This window comes from Mustelus asterias, chromosome 6 (genome assembly GCF_964213995.1).
Source record: "Mustelus asterias chromosome 6, sMusAst1.hap1.1, whole genome shotgun sequence".
NCBI classification, from domain to species: Eukaryota; Metazoa; Chordata; class Chondrichthyes; order Carcharhiniformes; family Triakidae; genus Mustelus; species Mustelus asterias.
In genome coordinates, this window is record NC_135806.1 from 142,106,602 (window position 1) to 142,134,382 (window position 27,781).

The 27,781-nt window shown below is 44.4% G+C and overlaps 1 protein-coding gene across 3 annotated transcripts in view; it reads left to right on the top strand.

Moving 5' to 3' along the window:
* lifra (LIF receptor subunit alpha a) overlaps positions 1-27,781 on the top strand; it is a 222,714-nt gene that overhangs the window by 97,854 nt on the left and 97,079 nt on the right. Inside the window, exon 2 of one of the 3 annotated variants that reach the window (XM_078215241.1) lies at positions 5,546-5,866. The exons of 1 other annotated variant lie outside the window; for it this stretch is intronic. The gene's annotated coding sequence lies outside the window, so the exon portion shown is untranslated. Of the gene's footprint in view, positions 1-5,545; positions 5,867-27,613; positions 27,647-27,781 lie in introns of those variants that run through there. One more of the 3 variants, XM_078215246.1, reaches the window with a different exon arrangement.

Below are 27,781 nucleotides of genomic sequence, written 5' to 3' on the forward strand. Positions count from 1 at the left end.
TGGCGCCAAAAACATCACATGACCGCACCAACCGCACATTCAAATACTAGAACAGGCGCCAAAACATCGCGATTTGAGCAACACTCTGTATATTTACATCCACATTCCCCCCTTTTTATCACTCTGTGATAACCACTAACATCGTCGTGGCTCGTTCAATTCAGGTTACAATTGTATTTTCATCAAGTCCAATATTACTTTATCTCCCTCATCCTCTGCATCCAATTCTGCCTCCACTTCTCGTCGGGCTTCCTCCTGGACCTCGTCGTCCAGTATGAGTTTGTATTCCTCGTCCTCCTCCTCAATCGTGGCGACCATCATCAGTTGAGTCGGTCGTGATCCTATCGATTCCAAGGTGGTCATCACCCGTGTGATGAGACACTTCACAATGCCAATTCCAATACTTATACAAAGAATGAAGAGTATGGCATATAACCCTACATTCTTTAACCAACCAAGCCATCCTGACAGTTCCCATTCCCCCAATCCCTTACCCTCTCTAATAGACCCTAGTTGCTGGCCAATTTGGTTCAGGTAATTAGTGAGATTAGTAGTGACCTTATCTAGTCCCAGTATGCAGTTATCCTTCACTATGGCACACATGCCTCCTTGTCGAGCCAGCAGGTAATCCAAGGCATATCTATTCTGCTGGGCATACAGCCTGAGTTTCTCTAATTGGACGGTGATGACCCGGAGGGCCCCTCTTGTAGCGTTCCCCAAGGCGGTAAGGCCGCAAGCGATGTAATTACGATTATCTGCAGCCATCTGCCCTGGGACAGCTCCAAAAAAAAAGAAACCCGCCGCTCCATAGCCAGCAGCCTGACCAGGAGTGAGGGCAGTTATTTCCTTGTAGTCAGTGCAAAAATCCTCCGATAACTCCCGCTCTAGCCTCCTATGGTGATGACGTGAGGGCCCCCAATGGCTTGGACAAGGAACCATGCTGGGAAGTATGGTCCCTATTGCCACCGCCTGGGGGTAAGGGTAGGACAATTAATTGGTGGCCGTACCATTGAAAAAGAAGAAATACCCTGTTTCAGTGTACATGGTCTCTGAACACTTTTGCCACGTCCCGTTGGCTCGAACCCGGTGATAGATATCATCGGTTCCCAAGAACAGGGATCTGGAACCTGTACAGGATGGTACCGTCCGTCTTCCTTCTGCATTAATCTGTACTATTGTAAAGTCCCTACCGTAAGCATGAAGGTGGGTGCCATTCATATGGCCACAAATTAGATTTTCCCCTTTTCCCAAAGCTATGCAGGTCGAATTCAAACACTTACAGATTACCTCATCTCTCTGGGCTTCGTACCCACATTTATGCTGATGGCAATGCTTGCTCAGGCAGGGGTGATCCTGGCACACATAAACTGTGGAGCATCCCCAACCCCTCCCTTTAAAGCAGTTCTCATAGCTTTGATTATCCTCGGGATCCGCTGTCCCATTGGCCTGTTGTTCCCACCAGAGGGAAATTTTCCACCAGTCATTAGTCCCCTGCCTAACCTTGGAATCACGAGGAGGATGGTAGCAATCCGCGGGTGGGGCACGGGCGGGGCCGTACTGGAAAGTTATCCGGTCCTCCTTAGGGAAAGTTGCCGTATAAGGGGTTAGTTTTTTTGTTAACAAGGTCACATTGGGGATCCACTGCCGGCAGTAATTAATCATACCCAACCACCGTCGGACTTGCTTGGCATCAGTGGGACTGGGGAAGTGTGTTATTGGTTCAATTCGACTTTCTTCCAGGTGACGAGTGTCAGCGGACAGCAGGACACCTAAGAACTTAACAGTGGTCTGAGCGATCAGGACCTTACCGGGAGAAACAACGTAGCCTAAGTAGGACAGGTAATTCAGGACCTGAACGGCATCTTCTCTATTACTGCATTCGTCCGAACTTGCTATAAGCAAATCATCAATGTATTGGATGAGGGTTGATCCACTAGCAGGGGTTAAATTCTGTAATTGTTTCTGGAGACACTGCGAGAAGAGGGTAGGTGAGTTAATAAAGCCCTGAGGTAGTCGAGTCCAGGTATATTGTTGGCCGTTGTGGGAATAGGCAAACAAGAACTGACTATTCGGATGTAATGGGATGGAGAAAAAGGCATGCTGAAGATCAATGATCGCGAACACCCGAGCATGAGCTGGAATGGAGGCCAGGATATGGGCTGGGTTGGGCACCAAGGCATGTAAAGGCTCAACGATAGAATTAATGGCTCGTAAATCCTGGATGAGGCAATATTCTTTTGGCTTTCCTGGTAAAGGGACTGCAAGGATTGGGGTATTACATGGGGACTGACATGGTAATAGAATCCCTTGATGTAAAAGGCTATCGATCAGTCGAGTGATACTCGGAACGGCTTGCGCCTTTAAGGGATATTGCCGGATTGACGGAAAAGTCAGATTAGGTTGCACCAAGATCTCGATGGGTTCAATATCCGTAAATCCAACCTGCACAGAGTCCATCGCCCATACAGAGGGGTTAGTGTATTCTATAATGTCCTTTCCCTCGTGTCGATGGAGGACCGCAGTGGAGACCTGCGGGTGGTGATAAAATTGGATACACAGGTCTCCAGGAAGCTCTTGTTTGTCTGTTCTGCGTGGGTCAGCTAATTCCACCGCTCTGTGCACCATGGGGCCCAGATCTTTGGCACAATTGGGTGGGGTGATGGATCTGGTAATATGCGGGGCCACTCCAGACGGCTGTTTCCACAATTGGAGAGGGACATTGACATAGTCAGCTTCACTCTCCGGTCCCTGAACCCAGGCACGGGTCTCAATGGTCCATGATGTACCTTCAAAATCCTTGAAAAACTCTGCCAAATCGTGATTCTGGCCACTGCGATCGTAGGCAAGGGTCACATGGCGTGTGGCACCCACCAGATCTAAGGTCCACTACTGGGGAACTGATGCGACGTAACACGTTCGAGGAGATTGTGACATGTCAATTTGGATACCAGCCTCTGAACAGCGGAGTCGAAGTTGAAAGGCACACAACAAATCTCTCCCCATTAGGTTGCAATCGATTCCAGTGGTGATAACAAATTGATGATCCACGGTTTCGCTCTGATAGGACACAGGGACCTTTTCTGACACCGCATATTGCAGAACTTGACCCTGGAGTCCGGAAAGTTTTTGGGTTTTTTTCGATTGGGGTAACTTCAAGGTGGCTTGTACGGAGGACATAGCTGCCCCAGTGTCTACCAGCAACGGATACCAGTGATTATAGAACTTCAACATTAATAAGGGTTCTTGGTCGGATTGGGACTCCGTCAGTAACAGCATACGTTGTCAGAAGGGATTCTGCTGGGAAAATGGAGTGTAGGGTCCGTGTCTATCACCTCCCCTAGTCTGCCTTCTGCTGGGGCACTCCTTGCTGTAATGTCCCAGACGGCCACAGTTAAAACAGCCATCAGATCTGGCATTATTCCGGCCCCGTGGGGTTCTCTCATGTCCTCGACGCAGGTTATAAGGTGGGTAATGAGTATATGGCGGGCCATAGAAGGGAGCTGTGGGGCCACTTGGATGGTTTCTATATCCATATTCCTGCTGGCCTACCCACCCTGGATGATAAAAGTGAGGTTCCATTTGATAATGCACCTGATCAGGGTCTTCTCTGATAGGAGGCTGCCGTGGTTCCTCTTTCATTACATATTCAGTTTTTTCAGGTTTGACCTTAGCCTGAGGTTCCTCTTTCACGCCTTGAGGTTCCCCTCTAGTGTCCCCTTGTGAGTTTGGCCAGAAGGCTTTGACAGCACGGGACATCTGCACGGGGGAGCTGTCTGCCCAATCAATGTTATTGGTCTTTATGGCTGTCGCCACCATGGAAGGGAGACAATGCATAAGGATTGAGCAGCACTGCGGCGAAGGGCTCCCCTCCGTAAACCTCTGGTCTCCTGACTGAGTTTCATAGATTTCGTGGAACCTTTCTAGGAACTCTTCTGCCCCTTCACTCTTCCGGGGTTTCAATTCCACTATCTTGGACAAATCAACAGGCTTCTACAAAGTGCGACTGACCGCCTGAAGTATCAAATTGATGTGTCCTTGCCCCGTATTATTAATCGGTAATAGATCGTCATGAATGCGGACCGGGTGGTCGTCCGTGCTCACATGGCCGAGGAATCGGGTGCACTCCGATGGGGTCAGCACCTGACGAACCAATGCCCACAGGTCTCTTGACTCAGCGCCATAAACCTGGATAGTGGTGCGAAGGAAGTCTACAAATTTTTGCGGGGCCTTATGCCGATCAGGTGCGCCGCCTAGTATGGCCATCAATTCATTCGGCTTCCATGGGTAATATACTTCCATAGTTGCCCGGGAGTTTACGTCGTTTGGGTCGTGTCGAGGGTTGGGCATTGGTCTTATAGGGTAGTTCCCAGGGTGATTATTCGTCTGCTTCGGATTCATTGCCCTGGTTTTTATGGCTCTGCGTGCGACCGGAAACAGGCTCGTCTGCCGGAGGTTCAGTATGTTGGGCGTCGGGGCTGGGACAGTAGGGACTGGGACTGGGACTGGTGACGTTAATAACAATTGGGATCTGTGAACCTAACATGCTAGGGAGAGGGGGGTACAGGGTCGACTGTTGTCCCTGGTACGGGCGAAGCGCAGTTTTACCCTCGGGAGAAGGAGCAGTTGGACCAGGGATCTCTTCCCGTGTATCGGCGTCCACATTAGATGCCGTCGGGGGTGGGTCTGCTAAGGGCTGCTCTTGAGGCGGGTGAGGCGGAAGAGGTGCAGTTACCCTGTCATCCAATTTTGTAGATCCTCATCTGTATCATTATCAGTGACCTTAATGCCATCCATCATGTTCCCTATCTCAGAAACCTCACGATCCTTGAGAGAACGTTTTTTATGTAAGCATTCCCTTTTCAACACCTCAACCGGTTTCAGAGTCCCTCCCTCCATTAATTCTATTCCCAACTTAACAGCATTGTCCTGCCAGCTGGATAGGAGACTCTGCTCCTTTAACTCCTGACAATGTTGCAACCATAACCCTATAAGCTCCTTCGTCTTCCTTCCCATATTCTTTCGCCAAATTTGTTGCTGCGCAGCTTTAACAAGTTGGATATTTTTGGTCCCTCCTGGGGGCCATTCGGATGGCCCTAATTTATGGGTCAATGCCCCCGACAATTGTCTCAATTTGGTGGCTTTATCCGGAGATTTTTCACAAAGCATTTGTAAGGCTAAATTTGTCTGATTGGTTGTATCCAAATAGTTCCCCATTTTAAAACAAACTGTTGTATTCACTCAATACCCCAGTAAATTCAATTGGAGCTCTAACAATTCTATCACCACTTCACCAGTTCCCTGGTGACCCTCGCTGATCAACGGCGACCCTCAGTGAATTACGGTTCTGGCCAATTATTAGAACATAGAACATAGAACAGTACAGCACAGAACAGGCCCTTCGGCCCACGATGTTGTGCCGAGCTTTATCTGAAACCAAGATCAAGCTATCCCACTCCCTATCATCCTGGTGTGCTCCATGTGCCTATCCAATAACCGCTTAAATGTTCCTAAAGTGTTCACTGACTAATTAATTTTTACCTCACAGTTTTCACAGTGACCCAAATAACACCCGACCTGGAGTTGCACAAGCTGACGATATCACAGACTATTCCGTCGGGGCGGCTGGCGACAACAAACGAAAGGTCAAGAAACACCAGAATTACAGGGCAGAGGAAAACCAAGTGGTTGTATCAACGGTACTCACGCACTTGGGTGGCCAATTCCTCAGTCCTGGACTCGGTGCTGCTGACTCTAACGCCGTTTCCTGTCATCCGCCGACCGTTGGAATCCCACTTCTGACACCAAATGTCAATCTTGAAATACTCCTTATCAGGCTTGGCTGCGACAAAAATCGATTCAACTCCAGGTAACTAGTTAACTTCTTTATTCCCTTTAACGACGTCGGGTCAGCCTTCCGTAATGGTGCGGGTTACCGAAGCCTGCAGCCATCAGAGACTGAACCCAGTTCCCACGCTTTTTACAGTTTAAATACTGCTTCAGAACCGGCGCCAAAAACATCACGTGACCGCACCAACCGCACATTCAAATACTAGAACAGGCGCCAAAACATCACGATTTGAACAACACTCTGCATATTTACATCCACACAACGATGCCCTTGGACACCACATGCCCCCTCTCCAGGGACACCCGGCTACGAATATAGCTGCGGTAGAAGGGCAGACAGTCAGGTTGGACGACCCCCTTGGTCACCCGCTGCCTGAACCTGTTTGTGGCAAGCTTTGCCAGGCCCAGGAGCAGGTTACAGGCAATTATGACGTCCATCAGGGAGTTCATACTCCAAGAGGCCAACCTCATGTGCCTCCTTGAAGTTATTACAGGTTTTGCTTCTTTTGCAAAATAATTTAAATCTGTGCCCTCTTGACTCTTGTATAAATGAGAGTAGTTGCTCCATACCAACACTGCCCAGGTCCCTCATGATTTTGAATACCTCAATTAAATCTCCTCTCAGCCTTTTCTTGTCTCAGTAAAACAGTCCCAGCTTCTCCAATCTGTCTTCAGAACTGAAGTTCCTCATCCCTGGAACCATTCCCGTGAATCTTTTCTGCACTCTCACCAATGCCTTCACATCCTTCCTAAAGGGCAGAGGCTAGAACTGGATGCATTACTCCAGCTGAGACCGAATTAGTTTCTGATACAAGTTCAACATAACCTCCTTGCTCCTGTACATAGCGCCCCTATTAATGAAGCCTCGGAGACCGTAAGCTTTATTAACTGTGCTCTCAACTTGTCCCATTACCTTCACTAACTAATGCACGTATGTATCAGGGTACTACCCACTGCTCCTACACATTGCACCCTTTATTTTATATTGCCTCGCCACGTTCTTTGTAACAAAATAACTTGACATTTCGTCACTTCATCTGCTACCACCACCTCAAAGTTCACAAAACTTCCAAGTTTTGTATCATCCACAAGTTTCGAAATTGTCCCCTGTACACCAAGATCTAGGTCATTAATAGATATCAGGAAAAGCACGGGCCCCAGCACTAACCTTTGGGGAACTCCACTGTAAACTCCCTCAATCCTGGAAAACATCCATAAATCACTACTCTGTTTCCTGTAATTTGGCCAATTTCGTAACCATGCTGCTACTTTTTATTCCACGAGCTACAACTTTTCTCACGAGATGTAGCAATGCGGGCAGAGTGTGTGATTCCACTTTGTCAGTGTTACTTTTAGACCGTTAACACTATCTGCGTTATTCTCATGTTCCAAACAGGGGCAATGAGGAGAATGCTTCTCTAAAATGAGATGATTGTGGAATCTTACATATAATCATATTAACAAATAATTTTATATGTTTGGCAGAAGATTAGCTTTGCTACTTTATCAGGCTGTGGGGATTTTGAGCCTGACTACAAATCCATTTGCTATAGTCAAATATGCTGCTTCTAAACAGTCAGACTTATTGTGTCATGTTTGTGGTACTTTGTTTCTTTGGCTTTATATTATATTCCAGTTAAGTATCAGTCTCTGGAGCTGGATCGCAGCCCGAACCAAGTATGTTTTCTTTGCAGTAGATATTCGTGTATAATTAACTTATATTTATATGAAGCTCTTTCACACCTGGACTTGCTCCAAAGTGCTTCACAGCCAGAGTGGTCACTGCTGTAACATTGGGAAATGCGACTGCCGATTGTGCAGGTTAGGGGGATTGGCCAGGCTAAATTGCCCCCGAGTGTCCAAAGGTGTGTGGGTTAGGTGGATTGGTGCACTGCAGGGAATCTGTGGTTCTGTGGAGGGGGCAGGTGGCCTTGATTTAATATCGCTTCTGAAAGACATTTCCTCCAACAATGTAGCACTTCCTCAATACTGCACTGAGGTCCAAAACCAAGTTGTCGTTTGTAGGTTTATGAAGGATGCAATAAAATTCCCGCAGTGTGAAATTAAAGTGTTGTGACAAATATCTGACTAAAACAGAATAAAGCAAAGCCATAGAGCCACTCATTATTAATTAGTTCATGATTTTGCTATACTGTACATGGAGGAAAATTCCCCCCAATATTATTCCCACTGTACTTCAGTGGTAAGTGTAGTGAGGTAAACCACGTAACACAATGTTAGGTTTCTTAAGGCAGGAACTGGGGTTTAAATTCATAACCTTCTGACTCAAAAAACAAGAGTGCTATCACACAGCCGATAGATAAACCAGATCAGTACAAAGCCCTGGAGTTCATTAGTATTGCTATTTCCAGTCTTGCTCTCTGTTTTAGACTCCTTAAACCCTGTTTCTTGGACCAAGGTTTTAGTCGATGTTATTATTTATCCATTTACTTGACGTCCATTTTTGTTTGATAGGAATTGTGAAGCACCTTGGGATTTTTCTATTTTAAAGCTCTGTATAAAATATAAAAGCAAAATAATGCAGATGCCGGAGATCTGAAATGAAAGCAAAGTGCTGGGTAAACTCAGCACATCTGGCAGCATCTGTGGAGAGGGAAACAGAGTTAACGTTTGAAGCCCGATTTGACTCTTCTTCGGAACTGAAGGGCGGCACAGTACACAGTGGTTAGCACTGCTGCCTCACAGTGCCACGGACCAGGGTTCGATTCCCAGCTTGGGCCACTGTCTGTGTGGAGTCTGCACGTTCTCCCCGTGTCTGCGTGGGTTTCCTTCGGGTGCTCCGGTTTCCTCCCACACTCCAAAGATGTGCGAGTTAGGTTGATTGGCCATGCTCAATTGCCCTTTAATGTCAGGGATATTGGTAGGGTAAATAGTGGGACTACAGGATAGGGCCTGGCTGAGATTGTTGTGGGTGCAGGCTCAATGGGCCGAATGGCCTCCTCCTACACTGTAGGGATTCAGTGATTCTACGAGATAGAAATATGATGGGTTTTATGCTGTTGAAAAAAGGGTAGGTGAAGCAAAAGGGAAGATCAAGGGTAGATTAAAGGGATGCGGAGGTTAAATTACAAAGATGACATAGAGCAAATGCAATGGGAGTGGTGATGATAGTGGGAAAGAAACAAAGCATTGGTTCAGTGAAGTGTTAATAGAAGAATAAAGATCAGCTCTGAAAGCAAAAACAAGATACAAATTGCCACTTGCCGGGGGTGGGGGGGCAATCAAAATGGAGGATAGAGTTCATGGTCTAAGTTGTTGAACTCTATTTTGATTCCGGAAGGCTGCAATGTGCCTAATCGGAAGATGAGGTATTGTTCCTTCAGCTTGTATTGTGCTTCACTGGAACATAGCAGCAGGCTGAGGACAGAAATGTGAGCATGAGAGCAAGATGGTGAATTGAAATGACAAGCGACAGGAAGGTCAGGGTTATGCTTGTGGGCTGAACGAAGGTGTTCCGGTTTCCCCACTGTAGAGAAAAACACATTGTGAGCAGTGAATGCAATAGACTAAATTGAAAGAAATACAAGGAAATTGCTGCTTCACCGGGAAGGAATGTTTGTGATCTTGGACAGGGAGGAGGGAGGAGGTAAGGGGAGTGGGTGTTATACTTCCTGCGATTGCATGGGAAGGTGCTGAGAGAGGATTGGGGTGTTGGAGGTTGGAATGCTAATGGGAGGGGGAGAGGAAGATGTTTTAAGATAATTTGTTACAGATGATGATGAAAAAAGTAGCTTCTCGGAGGCCTGGCAGCATTTCAAACTAGTTCCATGGATGAATTACCTCTGCTGCAATTTCCCCTTCACTTACTATTGTCGGTAATGTTTAACCAATTATGTTAATGGTTGAAGAATTGGGAAGATTATCACTTAAAGGAAAGAGTAATGTTTAACACTGGTGATGCTGTTGGCTATATTTTATATGCTCAGTGCCTGTTCACACAGTGCTTTAAAAAATAACTTAAGGTGTCTAAGTGTCCTGGACCTGACCTATTTTGTCAAGTTATGATTTATTATTTTCACTAACTTAATATTGAAAAGAAAGTGATAAAGTGGTAATGATTGCTAGGGACTCGGCTGGAAGCTCGACAGTTATGAAAGGTACAGATTAATGAATTATCTCTTAGAGTCATCGTCATACAGCGCAGAAAAGGCACTTCAGCCCATCGAGTCTGCACTGACAATTATTACCATTGAAGAATAATTCCATTTTCCTGCACTTGTCCCATACCCTTGAATGTTATGATGTTTCAAATGCTCATCCAAATATTTTTGAAAGGTTGTGAGGGTTTCCGGCCTCCACTGCCTTGCCAGGCAGCGCATTCCAGATTCCCACCACCCTCTGAGAGGGCCAGAAGGTTTAGCAGTCCCAAACTGGCCATGAAGAAAACTTTCATTGAATTATGTAGCAATTACAACCCAGAAATGAAATATGTGGCTCAGCCACTTGGTGTTTGGTGGCACAGTGGTTAGCACTGCTGCTTCATAGCGCCAGGGATCCGGGTTCAATTCCAGGCTTGGGTCACTGTTTGTGCGGAGTCTGCATGTTCTGTGTGGGTTTCCTCCGGGTGCTCCGGTTTTCCTCCCACATTCTGAAAGACGTGCTGGTTAGGTGCATTGACCCGAACAGGCGCCGGACTGTGGCGACTAGGGGAATTTCACAGTAACTTCATTGCAGTGTTAATGTAAGCCTTACTTGTGACTAATAAATAAATAAACTTTATCCTCAGCACAAGCTTGATTCCATGTACCTACCTTGATCCCTTGCCCCTTCATTGCCTTTCCTATTTTAATTTATTTTTCTTTGCCCTTGCGATGTGGGCATCGCTGGCTAGGCCAGCATTTATTGCCTATCCCTAATTAACCTGAAGAAGGTGGTGATGAGTCATTGTCTTGAATCACAGCAGTCCATCTGCTGTAGGTTTCTTCAATCGCTGAGTCTAGTGCATTGCATAGACTCAAAAACCTCTGTTTCCAAAAAATATTCCTGCTCTCTATCCTAAATCTGTTATTTTATCCCAGTTGTCCTTGGGTGAAAATCCCTCAAATTGAATATGACTGGTACAATGAAACAGCTTTTTAAAAATAGTTTAAAAACTACCACAAAAATGGTGCAAGACTGTATACTCAGATACAGCTAACTAATCTATATGTTATGGTTAATTTTAATGTATACTAATGGAATATTTGCCTCGTACAGAAATTTTTAACTCGTACAGTCTGAATCATGGTGCAACTGAGAGAATGTTACAGCCAGCATTCCAGAAGTAGTCATGTTTGTGTCCCTATGCCAGGTTTCTTCAAACATGGGTTTGTGTGTATTACCACAATTTGAAAGCAATGAATTTTACTGACTTTACAGAATTACTCTACAGTTTGAAGAGCTAAATCCATGCACTGCTTGAAGTGTCGGTACAACCAGTTCAGAATCAGAGAATGCCTACAATGCAGAAAGAGGCCATTTGACCCATTGAGTCTTCACCAACTCTGCGACAGAGCATCCTACCCAGGCCCACCCCTGCCCTTTCTCCGTAACCCCACACATTTAAGCTGCTAAACTTCCGAACCTACACATCTTTGGACACTAAGGGGCAATGTAGCATGGCCAGTCCACCTAACCTGCACATCTTTGGAGTGTGGGAGGAAACCGCAGCACCCGGAGGAAAGCCACGTAGACACAGGGAGAAGGTGCAAACTCCACATTTTTAAAAATTCATTCATGGGACGTGAGTGTCACTGGCTGGCCAGCATTTATTGCCCATCCCTAGTTGCCCTTGAAAAGGTGGTGGTGGACTGCAGCGATTCAAGGTGGCCTTCTTGAATCGCTGCAGTCCATGTTCGGTGGGTTGACCCACAATGCCTTTAGGGAGGAAATTCCAAGATTTTGACCCAGCGACTGTGAAGGAATGGCCGATATATTTCCAAGTCAGGATGGTGAGTGGCTTGGAGGGGAACTTGCAGGTGGTGGTGTTCCCATGTATCTGCTGCCCTATTCCTTCTAGATGAACATGATTGTGGGTTTGGAAGGTGCTGCCTAAGGATCTTTGGTGAATTGCTGCAGTGCATCTTGTAGATAGTACACACTGCTGCTACTGAGCGTCGATGGTGGAGGGAGTGGATGTTTGTAGATGTGATGCCAATCAAGTGGGCTGCTTTGTCCTGGATGGTGTCGAGCTTCTTGAGTGTTTTTGGAGCTGCACCCATCCAGGCAAGTGGAGAGTATTCCATCACACTCCTGACTTGGGCCTTGTAGATGGTGGACAGGCTTTGGGGAGTCGGGGGTGAGTTACTCGCCGCAGTATTCTTAGTCTTGAAGACAGTCACTCGAGGCTGGAATTGAACATTGATTTCAACTCGGGTGGCAGTGTTTGTATTTCATTGTCTTTGGGATGCGAAGTGGGACATCACTAAGGAGTTGCCACTTGTGATTATTATCTGTTTTCACTCTCTCCTTGCCCTCACCATCCTTCCGATTATATCTGCATTATCCTGCAAACTATACTTTCCCGACAAAGCAACCCGCTTGATTGGCAGCTCACCCACCACTTTCAATGTTCACTTCCTCCACCCCCAATATGCAATGGCAGAAGTGTGTGCCATCTATAAGATACACTGCAGAAATTTGCCAAAGCTTCTTAGAGTTTGCCTTCCAAATCTGTATCTGTACCAAGAAGAAAAGCAACAGAATAATGGGAACACCACCACCTGCAAGTTCTCCATCATGCCACATACCATTCTCACTTGGAAGTATATAACCACTCTTTCGCTGTTGTTGGGATAAAATCCTGAAACTCTGCACCTTGCAGCCCTGCCTTTAACTGGGAGCCTCTCACTGCCTCTTTCTTTAACTTCAGTGAAAAGAGCCTTATTCAGATTCTGGTTCTTTGACCCCTTGACTTCAGTCTTCCTGGGATTTTCCTCTTTTCATTCCCTGGTATCTGGAATTTATCTTTTCTTTAGCTCCTGAGACTTGCTTTCTGCCCCTTATTTTATTCTCCTGCCAGTACTGGCAGCTTCTGTGGAAAGCTTCTTGCTTCTAGCTTACATGGTTCTAGACTGACAAACTACTTTTGATTTTTAGTGTGAGCCTCTGGTTGCTGAGCAACAGCTTAATGCTTTTTAACCCCTGTAATTGTTTTTATGTTATAAACCCTTAATTACAATGCAGGCAAAGTTTAAAGTGAAACTCAAACTTACAGACTTGCTGGCACCTTTGTTTAACATGAAGTTAACATTAACCCTTAAAACACAAATATGGAAATACAAATTAAGCTTAAATGTATGTCTTATTTCTAATATAAATTACTTTAACTGTCTCTATTTCCTACAATATGGAGGCTACAAAAATATAGTGGATAGATTAAGTGAGCAGGCAAAGATCTGGCAAATGGAGTATAATGTGGGAAAATGTGAAATTTTTCATTTTGGCAGGAAAATTTTAAAACAAGCATATTATCTAAATGGTGAGAGATTGCAGAGCTCTGAGGTGCAACAGGATCTGGGTGTCCGAATGCATGAATCACACAAGGCTACTTTGCAGGTAAAGCAAGTCATGAGGAAAGCTGGTAGAATGTTAATATTCATTGCGAGGGAAATAGAATACAAAAGTTGGGCGGAGGTTGGGAGAAGGTTATGCTTCAGTTGTACAAGGTGCCAATGAGAGAAAATTTTGAGTTCTGTGTACATTATTGGTCTCATTTTAAGGAAAGATGTGAACCCATTGGAAGCATTTGGAGAAGGTTTACCAGATGAATACCTGGAATGAGTGGGTTGTCTTATGAGAAAAGGTTAGACAGACTAGGCTTGTATCTACTGGAGGTTAGAAGAGTAAGACTTGATTGAAACATACAAAATTCTGACAGATCTTCACATGGTGGATGCAGAGAGGATGTTTCCTTTCTGGAACTAGCAGTCACTGTTTTAAAAAGGAGTTGCAGAGTCTTTGAATATTTTTATGACACAGGCCAAGGGGCTGAATGGCCAAATCTGCTCCTTGTTCATATGTGTACACCTCCAATGAGCTGTTGGGTGACCCATGCCGAGGATTCTTCAAATTATCCATTATTCAATCAGTTGTAAAGTCAATCACTAGTCTTCCAGTCAATCTCAGTTGTGTATGTTTTGTTCCCAATATATTGCAACAGATCTACAAGATGCAACAGACTGGATGGGGGTATCGATTTTAACAATGCCTGCTACTTCCACGATGATATTCCATTTGTTAATTACATTAATTAATCCATACTTTGAGAGATCATTTTATTGTAGTGCACTAGTATTGACATGCAAACAACTACCTGTAGCGCAATGATCAGCCATTGCTGTGCATTGAGGCTTGCTGTAAGACAATTCTTAATTTGGAGAGATGTTCACTTGATCCATACATGTTTAAAGCTTCCAAGAGAAATGAATAGAAAACAGTAGGCTGAGTATTTTTATCTTTCATTCATGCTTTCATGGAATATTACTTCTGCTCATTTAGCTATCTCAGGGTTCCCAAACTGGGTTCTGTGGGACAGTGTGGTTCTGCAGATGTCCAGGTTGATGTATAAAATTTGAAAAATGCTATGAAGCTGTTTATCCAATCAGAGGCTGGTTTCTCCCTGCATTGGCTGCTGATTAGCACACAAATAAACCCACGAGCAACCAATGCTGTGAGCAGCCAACCTCTGATTGGACAAGTTGGAAAGACCGGGAAAGTAGTCCTCACAGATCCAGGCCAGAGCAAGAGCAAGGAAGAGAGTGGATGGTGAAGCAAGGTAGGCAGCAACCATGGAGTGGGAGCGGAAGCGGCCATGGGACAAGGGAGGAAGCGGCCATGGGGCAAGGGAGAGAGGGAGCTGGGATTGAGAGTGTGAGAGAATGTGTGTGATATGAGAATCCAGTGCTCCAGCAGCACTCGAATATTAAATAAATTTGTGAGCAAAAGAAGCAGTATTACTGCTCCCATTAAAAATGACAAAAAGTTAAGACTTAAGTACTTTGTTGAATCAGATAACTTTTTAATTATAATAAATGTATATGTCTAAGAAATAGAAAATACTCCTGGAAAAATGTTTCTGCCTAATGCATAAAAACAATCAATGTTTCGTGGTTTAACTCTTGAACATAATAAGAATGTTTCTCAGGGGTTCCTTCAGTACTCTTGCAAGGTCAAACAGGTGCTGTGGCCAGAAAAGTTTGGGAAACTTTGATCTATCTGAGTTTTTAATTTTTTCTACGTTTTGATTCAAATATATGTTCAATTTTGTTGTTCAGCCCTTTTAACAAAACCAAATTCTCTACCTATACAATTTGTTGTTCATGCTTCGTATCATGCAGTAGAAATGTCAAATGCTATCTCATGTTTCTGTTCTGTTGCTGGCATTCAGCTGTCCATGAACTAATGGCAAGATTAATTTGGGAAGCCTGCATTCTGGCACAGAGCAAATTGCAATTTCTACCCTTATGTTATCAACACTCCATTTTCTTCAACAGCACCATCCAAATCCATGACATCTAATGCATGGTGTTACAATCCCAGTTGATGTTATAACTGGACAGGAAGATCCCAGAATGGAACCCTGGCTGTAATTTTTTTTAGAAAGTATGTAAGAACAGGATCGCACGACCGCTTATTAATTTTAACAAGGGGAAAAAAGCATTTAATAAACATGAGAAGTTTGATGATGACACAATACTCCCAATCTCCCGCCTTAGCTTCACAAATATACACTGATTTTAAAGATAACACCCCACCCTGAAACCAAATGGCCGATGCCACTCAACTGATCTTCCATGGATTTCTCCTCAGAAGCCCCCCAGGTGATTGTCACATAAGGTGGGATTTTATGGCCTCGCTCGTCCCGAAACTGTAAAATCCCACCCGATTTCCCATTGTCTGTCCCTCGCCTGCTCCAATTCCCATGGCAAGCGGGGCAGGCCATAGTGTTTCCAAACTCCACTCCCAAAAAAGACACGCTTTAAAATCTTCTTTCAAAACAATGCTTTCCACCATCAGTTTGCTTTACAAATCGATTCCAGATTTTCCAATTGTACTGTCAAACAAGGCTTCCACTGCACTTTTAGTAAGGAACCCGGCACCAGGTTTTATATCTCTCCTTTCAGGATTTTTCTGTTTCACCTGTTGGACAAACTCTTCACAATTTCATTTAACTATAGATTCTCAAACTGCATTAAGATGGCACCAAACTTTTGATTTACCTCTGAAGTCGGCTTTTGCATTTTAATTCTGGTTATTGCATCTGTCTCTAACTCAGAACACTTTTTCTGTTGCATTCTCCTGACCAGTACCTCCTTAAATTTTGTGGTCTCTGTTCCCTTAATGTCAGTCTTAAGACATTCTTTCTGTCCCAATTCCCTGGTTATCTGGACCGTATCTGGTTCTTTGGGAAGTCTGCATCGTTGCAGCTCCCTTGTCCTGTCCAACCTTTGTTCTGGCAGAGTTGACAGATGTTCACTCCCTGGCGTCCTATCTTCAATTGCCCTGGCTTCGAGTTAAACTAAGAACAAAGGAAATCCCTCCCCTCTGGAAAGTGGCCTCTGGTTACTAAGCAACAAGTTTTACTTCGTCAAACTTTACTTTTCACACTGTAATTTCTCTAAGCACAATAGAAGCATGGCTTGAATTGAAACCAAAACCCCCCACATGTACAAATGCCTTTGTCCAGCAGGAATACAACTGTAGCTTTACCTTCCCTTACGCAGAAACACTAAATTAAACCCACCTGATTTTTATGTGACTGTTTACACCAGAAAATATAATGTACAATTGAGCAGAAAATGTGCATGTGAGTGATTACGGTAGACATAACCTAACAGGGGCAAGGGAAGGTGATTCCGGAGGCAGTGTGTTATATAATTTAAATTTCCCTGTGCTGAACCTCCTGTTTATATTAGGGGTATATTAATAGATAGCTCTTTAAAACAAATGGCATGTGCAATTGGTGCAAAGACATTGCTAATCTTGACTGGTGTGAAAGTACATTGCTGGTCTGTGCAGGCAATTGGTCTGCAAGCTGCTGCTGGAGGTACTGTCTCCAGCAAGAGACTGAGTCAAACTCCCAAGCAAACTTTAGATGCAGCAAGTGGCACTGGTGTCTGAGTGGTGCCTTTGATGGTGTTAAATGGAGTAATAAGCCACAGGAGTGAGGCTGAGTACCTGTTGGATGAATGTTGATTTGGATTTCTGCCACACATGCACTTCATCATGCAATTAAAAAAAACGACTCTTCTGGGCTGCCTTTATTTTGGTTTGGTGCTGTATGTGAGAAAGCTGACAGCTATCTCCTTGTCATTAATCCATTAAGACCATAATGCAGACAGATTAGTGGTTTTGATTTTGTTGCTGCAGGATGTAGCAGCTTGTAAAGGAGGAGCTGATAAAATAATCAGTTTTATAAATGTTGGTATATCTTTTCTATGGATGCAATCAGTGTACAGGACACACTGCATCTAATCTGAAAGGTAAATGAATACTGATATGCTGGGACAAATATTGTCCTATGTCTAAAAGCTTAAGGTACATTTTAGGAACATAAGCAACATGAGTAAATCATTCAGCACTCTACCGCTATTCAAATTAGATCATACTTAAGCTGCTTTAACACTCGCTACCTGCCTTGGTTCCATATCCTTTAGTATCCTTACCGACGATGATCAGATTACCTCAGTTTTGAAATTTTCAGTTGACCCCCAGCCTTTGTGTGAAGAATCTTGCAATCCAATCATTACCAAGTGTCTATAACCACAGAATTACAGAATTGTTACAGTACAGAAGGAGGCCATTCAGCCTGTTGTCTCTCTGTCTCTGAATGCACCTGGTACCATTCTCCCACCATAACCCTGTAACTGCACATTCTTCCTGCTCTGAAACCAAAAGAAAACGCTGGAAAATCTCAGCATGTCTGGCAGCATCTGTAAGGAGAGAAAAGAGCTGACGTTTCGAGTCCAGACGGCCCTTTGTCAAAGCTTTGTCAGATGCTACCAGACCTGCTGAGATTTTCCAGCATTTTCTCTTTTGGTTTCAGATTCCAGCATCCGCAGTAATTTGCTTTTATCTTTTTTTCTTCCTGCTCTGATAATGTGCCATTAATATTAGCCTCGCAGTGACTCTCGCTCACTGTCACCCATTTTATCCTTGCCGTGCTCGCGCCTTTCCTGCTGATCTCACAGTGACTCACGTCCTCTGCCACTTATTGTATTCCCGCTGTGCTCTTGTCTCTCCCTCTTGATTGCAATGACCTCCAACAAATCATTTTACGATGTGGTGCAATTCACTTCTACTTTATACTGACCTATAATATATTAAACAGGGATATGGGGTTAGGGCCTGGGTGGGATTGTGGTCGGTGCAGACTCGATGGGCCGAATGGCCTCTTTCTGTACTGTAGGGTTTCTATGATTCTATGATGATGATCTTCCTGCTAACCTTTCTCTTTATAAATGTAGATGTAGAAAGTTATGATGGAAATATACAAATAAGGACATAATGTATGAATTTAAATTGAAGATTAAGTTGTATTCATGCTGCGCTAGTTCAACTGTCTGCTTTTTAACCCAGTTTCACTCAATGACTACACTTGATCTTGACTGTGCATTACCACAGGAGATTAATTTGTTTGGTTGAAAATAGATTGACATAATGTGAATGTCTTGTTCTATAACAATGAAAGTGGTTCAACCTGTATTTGTTAAAAAAATGATCTGCTCCCAATGGTTTATTGTATACCATCTAGTGTTGCAATAGATCAGAGTGAACAGACTGTCCCAGGTCAAATTTCCAACATGCTTCTACGGAGAGAGAAATCAATCCGTATTCTTGTTCCTAATTACGGCCCAAAGGCGTCACCTGGAAAATGCTTGTAGTTTATGCTGTGTAAGGGACAGGATTATGGTCAACTGTTATGCTGTCCACTATTGATTTGCCTGCTGATGCTCAGCGTTTAAGCTCACAGGAGTGGAAACTTGGGGAGGGGTACATTAGGATTGCCTAACCTCTAGTGCTGTAACCCCAGTGAAAAGTCAGCACCTTCGATCGTTTCGATCGCCTCAGGGGGTCGGAGAGGAATTTCCCAGATTTTTTTTCCCCATATTGGCCCTGGGGTTTTCACTCTGGGTTTTCGCCTCTCCCTGGAGATCACATGGTCTGGAATGGGGGGGTGGGGGTGAGTTAATAGGTTGTGATGAACAAAGCATCGTAGCTGTGAGGGACAGCTCGGTGGATAGGATATTAGGATGTAGATAGGCTGGAAAATTGGGCGGGGATCCTGGATTCAGGATTCAATCCTGGATCGGGGAGCGGCGCGGGCTTGGAGGGCCGAAGGGCCTGTTCCTGTGCTGTATTGTTCTTTGTTCTTTGTTCAGCAGTGGGGGAGAAAGTTGAGGGGTAGTGGGAATAGTGCAGCTTATGTTTCAAAATTTTTGGTAAAAATATATTATTCACAGAATACTACAGTGCAGAAGAGGCCCTTCGTTCCATCGAGTCTGCACCTGATGCATGAAAGGCTCTGACCTGCCCACTAATCCCACTTGCCAGCACTTGGCCCATAGCCTCGAATGTTATGGTGTGCCAAGTACTCACCCAGGTACTGTTTAAACGATGTGAGGCACCATGTCCCTCAAAATCTTGAACACCTCAATCAGGTCATTCCTTAGTCGTCTCTGCTCCAGAGAAAACAACCCAAGCCTATCATATTGAATGGGGATAATTTACTTTATTTTCAATATTAACTATCCTATGTATTTGGTTCTTGTACTCATCAGCAGTAAGTGGCCCGCGTACATATTTCACCAGTTCTCAACCAGGTCATCTGGAAGACTGAGAAACCAGTGTTGATTTTGTCCTCACTTTCAGACCCCTTAATAGTCTCACTACATCTCCAGCTCACATATTGCTGCAAGCACCCTCCGACTGGCCTATTTTCCATTCTCTCATTCTATCTCAGCTTCTTGAGAGGATTGGCTTATGAGGAGAGACTGAGTAGACTGGGGCTATACTCACTGGAATTCAGAAGAATGAGGGGAGATCTTATAGAAACATATAAGATTATGAAGGGAATAGATAAGATAGAAGCAGGGAAGTTGTTTCCACTGGCGGGTAAAACTAGAACTAGGCGGCATAGCCTCAAAATAAGGGGACTTGAGAAGCTGAGTTACAGAGAGAGATTGAATAGGTTGGGACTTTATTCCCTGGAACGTAGAAGATTGAGGGGAGATTTGATAGAGGTGTATAAGATTTTGATGGGTATAGATGGAGTGAATGCAAGCAGGCTTTTTCCGCTGAGGCTAGGGGAGAAAAAAACCAGAGGGCATTGGTTAAGGGTGAAAGGAGAAAAGTTTAAAGGGAATATTCGGGGGGGCTTCTTCACGCAGAGAGTGGTGGGAGTGTGGAATGAGCTGCCGGATAAAGTGGTAAATGCGGGGTCACTTTTAACATTTAAGAAAAACTTGGACGGGTTCATGGATGAGAGGGGTGTGGAGGGATATGGTCCAAGTGCAGGTCAGCGGGACTGGGCAAAAAATGGTTCGGCACAGACAAGAAGGGCCAAAAGGCCAGTTTCTGAGCTGTAATTTTCTATGGTTCTATGGAAGCAGATTTAGGACTGAGTTGAGGAGGAACTTCTTCACACAAAGGGTTGTGAATCTGTGGAATTCCCTGCCCAGTGAAGCAGTTGAGGCTACCTCATTGAATGTTTTTAAGGCAAGGACAGATACATTTTTGAACAGTAAAGGAATTAAGGGTTATGGTGAGCAGGCGGGTAAGTGGAGCTGAGTCCACAAAAAGATCAGCCACGATCTTATTGAATGGTGGAGCAGGCTCGAGGGGCCAGATGGCCTACTCCTGCTCCTAGTTCTTATGTTCTTATGTTCACTATCATTAACCATTCTTTCTCCACTATCTCAGTGCCTGAGTTAAGCATGTCAGCAGTTTCTTACCTTCTAAAGGTTGCTGAAAATCCTTATTGGAGCCCTGTTTTCACCTCTTCCTGGTAGACATGATCTTTGAGAAGAGAGGGTTCTAGAGAGATTTAATAAAGGTCTTCATATTTCTAAGGGTGTTTGAAAAGGTGAATGGAGAGTAAAATTTCCACTGGCAGGATTGTGGGCAATTGGAGGATGCAGGTTTCGGCTAATTGCCAAATAGAGAAGATGCTTCCACTTGTGGGCAAAACCAAGACAGGATGTTTTATATATAAAGTTGTCAGTGTTCAATCCAAAGGGTATTCAGGAGAAATGTTTTTAAAATGTGGTGAATAACAGAGATGAGGAGAGATAGTGGCATCATGTTAATTTCACTGGACGAGGAATGCAGAAGCTAATGGTCTGGGAACATGGTTTCAAATCCCACTATGCCAGCTGGTGGAATTTAAATTCAATCGATGCTCTGGAATTGAAAGCAAGTCTCAGTAATAATGACAGCTATCATCAATTATTGTAAAATCCCACTTGGTTCACTAGTCTTCAGGAAACATAGTAGAGGACATGCCCCTGTCTACATCAACAGGGACGAAGTAGAAATGGTTGAGAGCTTCACGTTTCTAGGTGTCAAGATCACTAACAACCTGTCCTGGTTCCCCCCATGCCGACGCTAATAGTTAAGAAAGCCCACCAATGCCTCTACTTTCTCAGGAGGCTAAGGAAATTTGGCATGTCAGCTACGACTCTCACCAACGTTTACAGATGCACCATAGAAAGCATTCTTTCTGGTTGTATCACAGCTTGGTATGGCTCCTGCTCTGCCCAAGACCGCAAGAAACTACTAAGGGTCATGAACGAAGCCCAATCCATCACACAAACCCGCCTCCATCCATTGACTCTGTCTACACTTCCCGCTGCCTCGGAAAAGCAGCCAGCATAATCAAGGACCCCACTCACCCTGGACATACTCACTTCCACCTTCTTCCATCGGGATAAAGATACAAAAGTCTGAGGACACGTACCAAATGACTGAAGAACAGCTTCTTCCCTGCTGCTGTCAGACTTTTGAACAGACCTACCTCGTATTAAGTTGATCTTTCTGTACACCCTATGAGTGTAATACTACATTCTGTACTCTCTCCTTTCCTTCTCTTTGAATGGTATGCTTTGTCTACATAGCACGCAAGAAACAATTTTTCACTGTATACTAATACATGTGACAATCATAAATCAACTCAAGTAGTATCCTTTAGGGAAGGAAATCTGCCATCCTTAACCTGGTCTGGCCTACATTTGACTCCAGACCCTCAGCAATGGAAGAAAGGAACAATTAAGTTGGCAGGGCTAGCCGAAGAGGGGCGGAAGGTGGCCTGTGTGACCAAGAAAAATTTCACCAGTGATCCTATTGTTGTGCTGTAGCCTCTGTGCCTCTATGAACCAGAGGGGATTTAAGAATTTATCTTAGACAGCGAGTTGTTATTGTCCAGAACATGCTGCCTGAAGGGATGGTGGAAGCAGATTCAATAGAAACATTCTACAGGGAATTGGATAACAATGGTTCCAGAATATAAGGTTGTCAATTGGCCCATAGTGAGAAGTGCTGGCATTACAAAGGAGCAATTCACCCAGTGACATATCCCCGCCTCCTCCTCGTATTTCCTGTACGTTCTTCCTTTTTCGGATAATCCAGTTCCCTCGATTGAAACTGCCTGCACCATACACCCTCAAGCAGCTCATTCTAGAAAACTTGCTGCATGAGAGTTTTCTCCATTGCATCTTTTTCCAAATCCCTTAATTGTGCCCTCTGGTTCTTGATCCTTCCACCAATGAGAACAGTCTCTCCTCTGTTCTACTCTGTCCAGGCCCATCATGATTTAAATACCAAGAAAAATAGGGTGGTAATAGTAGGGGATTTTAACTTTCCCAACATTGAGCGGGACAGCCATAGTATTAAAGGCTTGGGTGGAGAGAAATTTGTTGAATGTATTCAGGAGGAATTTTTTATTCAGTATGTGGATTGTCCAACTAGAGAGGGGACAAAGCTTGACCTCCTCTTGGGAAATAAGGAAGGGTAGGTGACAGAAGTGTTAGTGAGGGATCACTTTGGGACCAGTGACCATAATTCCATTAGTTTTAAGATAGCTATGGAGAACGATAGGTCTGGGCCAAAAGTTAAAATTCTAAATTGGGGCAAGGCCAATTTTTAATGGTACCAGATAGGAACTTTTAAAAGTTAATTAGGGGAGTCTGTTGGCAGGAAAAGGGATGTCTGGTCGGTGGGAGAATTTCAAAAGTGTGTTAACCAGGGTTCAGGGTAAGCACATTCCACTTAGGGTGAAGGTCAAGACTGGTAGAAGTAGGGAACCCCGGATGACTCGAGATGTTGAAGCCCTGGTCAAGAAGAAGAAGAAGGCACATGACATGCAGAGGCAGCTGGGATCAAGTGGATCCCTTGAAGTGTATAGAGGGTGTAGAAGTAGAGTTAAGAGAGAAATCAGGAGGGCAAAAAGGGGACACGAGAATGCTTTGGCAGATAAGGCAAAGGAGAATCCAAAGACCATCTACAAATACATAAAGGACAAAAGAGTAACAAGGGAGAGAGTAGGGCCTCTTCTGGATCAACAAGGTCATCAATGTGCGGATCCACAAGAGATGGATGAGATCCCAAATGAATATTTCTCATCAGTATTTACTGTTGAGAAAGGCATGGGTGTTAGGGAACTTGGGGAAATAAATAGTGATGTCTTGAGGTGTGTACATATAACCGAGAAGGAGGTGCTGGAAGTCTTAAAGCGCATCAAGGTAGATAAATCCCCAGGACCTGATGAAATGTATCCCAGGTTGTTGTGGGAGGCGAGAGAGGAAATTGTGGGTTCCCGAGCAGAGATATTTGAATCATCGACAGGCACAGGTGAGGTGCCTGAAGATTGGAGTGTGGCAAATGTTGTGCCTTTGTTTAAAAAGGGCTGATTGAGTTTTTTGAAGGGGTAACCAAGAAGGTAGATGAGAGCAGTGTAGTTGCTGTTGTCTACATGGACTTTAGCAAGGCCTTTGACAAGGTACCACATGGTTGTTGCATAAGATTAAATCTGACATCCATCATTATGAAGTGCTTCGAAAGGTTAGTCATGGCACGAATCAATTCCAGCCTCCTGGACTACCTGGATCCACTACAGTTTGCCTACCGCTGCAACAGGTCCACAGCAAACGCCATTTCCCTGGCCCTGCACTCAACCCTAGAACATCTAGATAACAAGGACACCTATGTCAGACTCCTATTTATTGACTTCAACACTATTATTCCCACGAAACTCATCTCCAAACTCCGTGGCCTGGGCCTTGGCACCTCCCTCTGCGACTGTATCCTGAACTTCTTAACTCACAGACCACAATCAGTAAGGATAGGCAACAACACCTCCTCCACGATCATCCTCAACACCGGTGCCCCACAAGGCTGTGTTCTCAGCCCCTTACTATACTCCTTATACACCTATGATTGTGCGGCCAAATTCCCCTCCAATTCGAATTTCAAGTTTGCTGACGACACCACCGTAGTGCGTCGGATCTCAAACAATGACGAGGCAGAGTACAGGAATGAGATAGAGAATCTGGTGAACTGGTGCGGCAACAATAATCTCCCCCTCAATGTCAACAAAACGAAGGAGATTGTCACCGACTTCAGGAAGCGTAAAGGAGAACATTCCCCTGTCTACATCAATGGAGATGAAGTAGAAAGGGTTGAGAGCTTCAAGTTTTTAAGTGTCCAGATCACCAAGAGCCTGTCCTGGTCCCCCCATGCCGACACTATAGTTAAGAAAGCCCACCAACACCTCTACGTTCTCAGAAGACTAAGGAAATTTGGCATGTCAGCTACGATTTTCACCAACTTTTACAGATGCACCATAGAAAGCATTCTTTTTGGTTGTATCACAGCTTGGTATGGCTCCTGCTCTGCCCAAGAAAACAAAGAACTACAAAAGGTCGTGAATGTAGCCCAATCCATCATACAAACCAGCGTCCCATCCATTGACTCTGTCTATACTTCCCGCTGCCTCAGCAAAGGGCCAAAGGGCCTGTTCCTGTGCTGTATTGTTCTTTGTTCAGCCAGCATAATTAAGGACCCCATGCACCCTGGACATTCTCTCTTCCACCTTCTTCCTCCAGGAAAAGATACAAATGTCTGAGGTCACATACCAACCGACCCAAGAACAGCTTCTTCCCTGTTGCTGTCAGACTTTTGAATGGACTTACCTTGCATTAAGTTATCTTTCTCTACACTCTAGCTATGACTGTAACACTACATTCTGCACTTTCTCATTGCCTTCTCTATGAACGGTATGTTTGGTCTGTATCGCGCGCAAGAAACAATACTTTTCACTGTATGTTAATACATGTGACAATAATACATCAAATCAAATCAAAATCTCTCAGGATCCAGGGTGAGGTAGCCAAATGGATACAAAATTGGCTGATGACAGAAGCCAGAGGATGGTTGTAGAGGGTTGTTTTTCAAACTGGAGGCCTGTGACCAAAGGTGTGCCTCAGGGATCGGTGTTGGGTCCACTGTTATTTGTCATTTATATTAATGATTTGGATGAGAATTTATGAGGCATGGTTAGTAAGTTTGCAGATGACACCAACATTGGTGGCATAGTGGACAGTGAAGAAGGTTACCTAGGATTGCAACGGGATCTTGATCAATTGGACCAGTGGACTGATGAATGGCAGATGGAGTTTAATTTAGATGAATGCGAGGTGATGCATTTTGGTAGATCGAACCTGGGCAAGACTTTCTCAGTTAATGGTAGGGCATTGAGGAGAGCTGTAGAACAAGAGATCTAGGGGTACATGTTCATAGCTCCTTGAAAGTGGAGTCACGGGTGCACAGGGTGGTGAAGAAGGCATTCGGCATGCTTACTTTCACTGATCAGAACATTGAATACAGAAATTGGGATGTCTTGTTGAAGCCACAAACCAGCCTCCCATCCATTGACTCTGTCCACACTTCCCGCTGCCTTGGCAAAGCAGCCAGCATAATTAAGGACCCCACGCACTCCAGACATTCTCTCTTTCACCACCTTCCTTCGGAAAAAAGATACAAAAGTCTGAGGTCTTGTACCAACCGACTCAAGAACAGCTTCTTCCCTGCTGCTGTCAGACCTTTGAATGGACTTACCTTGCTGCTCTTTCTCTACACCCTAGCTATGACTGTAACACTACATTCTACACTCTCTCGTTTCCTTCTCTATGAATGTTTTGTCTGTATAGCGCGCAGGAAACAATACTTTTTCATGATGTTAATACATATGACAATAATAAATTAAATCAAATAATAAATCAAATCCAATCAAGTTGCACAAGACATTGGTAAGGCCACACTTGGAATACTGTGTGCAATTCTGGTCACCCTATTATAGAAAGGATATTATTAAACTAGAAAGAGTTCAGAAAAGATTTACGAGGATGCTACAGGGACTTGATGGTTTGAGTTGTAAGGAGAGGCTGGATAGACTGGAACTTTTTTCTCTGGAGCGTAGGAGGCTGAGGGGTGATCTTATAGAGGTCTACAAAATAATGAGGGGCACAGTTCGCTCGTCAATATCTTTTCCCAAAGGTAGGGGAGTCTCAAACTAGAGGGCATAGGTTTAAGGTGAGAGGGGAGAGATACAAAAGTGTTCAGAGGGGTAATTTTTTCACACACAGGGTGGTGAGTGTCTGGAACAAGCTGCCAGAGGTAGTCGTCGAGGCGGGTACAATTTTGTCTTTTAAAAAACGTTTAGACAGTTACATGTGTAAGATGGCTTTAGAGGGATATGGGCCAACCGCAGGCAATTGGGACTAGCTTAATCGTTAACAAAAAAGGGCAGCATGGACAAGTTGGGCCGAAGCGCCTGTTTCCATGCTGTAAACCTCTATGACTCTATCAAATCCCCTCGTAACCTTCTGTTCAAAGTTTTGATTTGATTTATTATTGTCATGTGTATTAGCATACAATGAACAGTATTGTTTCTTGCGCGCTATACAATCAAAGCATACCGTTCATGGAAAAGGAAACGAGAGAGTGCAGAATGTAGTGTTTTTCGCTAGGGTGTAGAGAAAGATCAACTTAAGGTAAGTCCATTCAAAAGTCTGATGGCAGCAGGGAAGAAGCTGTTCTTGTTTCGGTTGTTATGTGAGCTCAGACTTTTGTATCTTTTCCATGAAGGAAGAAGGTGGAAGAGAGAATGTCCGGGGTGCATGGGGTCCTTAATTATGTTGGCTGCTTTGCCAAGGCAGCGGGAAGTATTGACAGAGTCAATGAGGATTGGGAGACATTCCCGACCTTTTGTAGTTTCTTGCGGTCTTGGGCAGAGCAAAATCTCAACTTTGCCAATCTATCGATGTAACAGAAATTCCTGATCCCTGGAACCATTCCGGTGAATCTTTTCTGCAACTCTCTCCACTGCTTTCACATGTAAAGCATGCGAAATGGGACTATTTGCAGGGAAATGGCGAGAGGGTGGGAGAAAGTTGTGAAGCTCTTTCAAAGAGCTAGCAAAGGCACGATGGGCCGGAAGGCACCCTGAGTTATATACTAGGCATGTCTTATCCCCCTGCCATTGTTTCCACAGGATTGTAGATCTATTACTGTTGTGTGGTGTATGTAGTGTGCAACAGGTTAAAATAACTATCAACATTTTGCAGCAAGCAAATTGATGTATTTAGGTGTTTTAAAATGTGCGGAAATAAAACTTTTAAAATGATCCCCCTTTTCCTTTCCAATGTTCGTGGATCTTTCCCCCCCCCCTCGAGTTTTCTGGAAACTTTCAGGGCACAACAACATTGAGACTGCGCAGAGCTGCGGTTTATGAGGAATGAAACGGGTACGTGTATTGCTGCAATCCTGTTTTGATTTGGTTGTTTGGCAGTACTGAAAAGGAGACGTGCTGTGGAAGGGTTTCGCCTCGCAATCCTCTTTTTTTCTCCCAGCAATACTGAATAGATTTGGCAACTTCTTG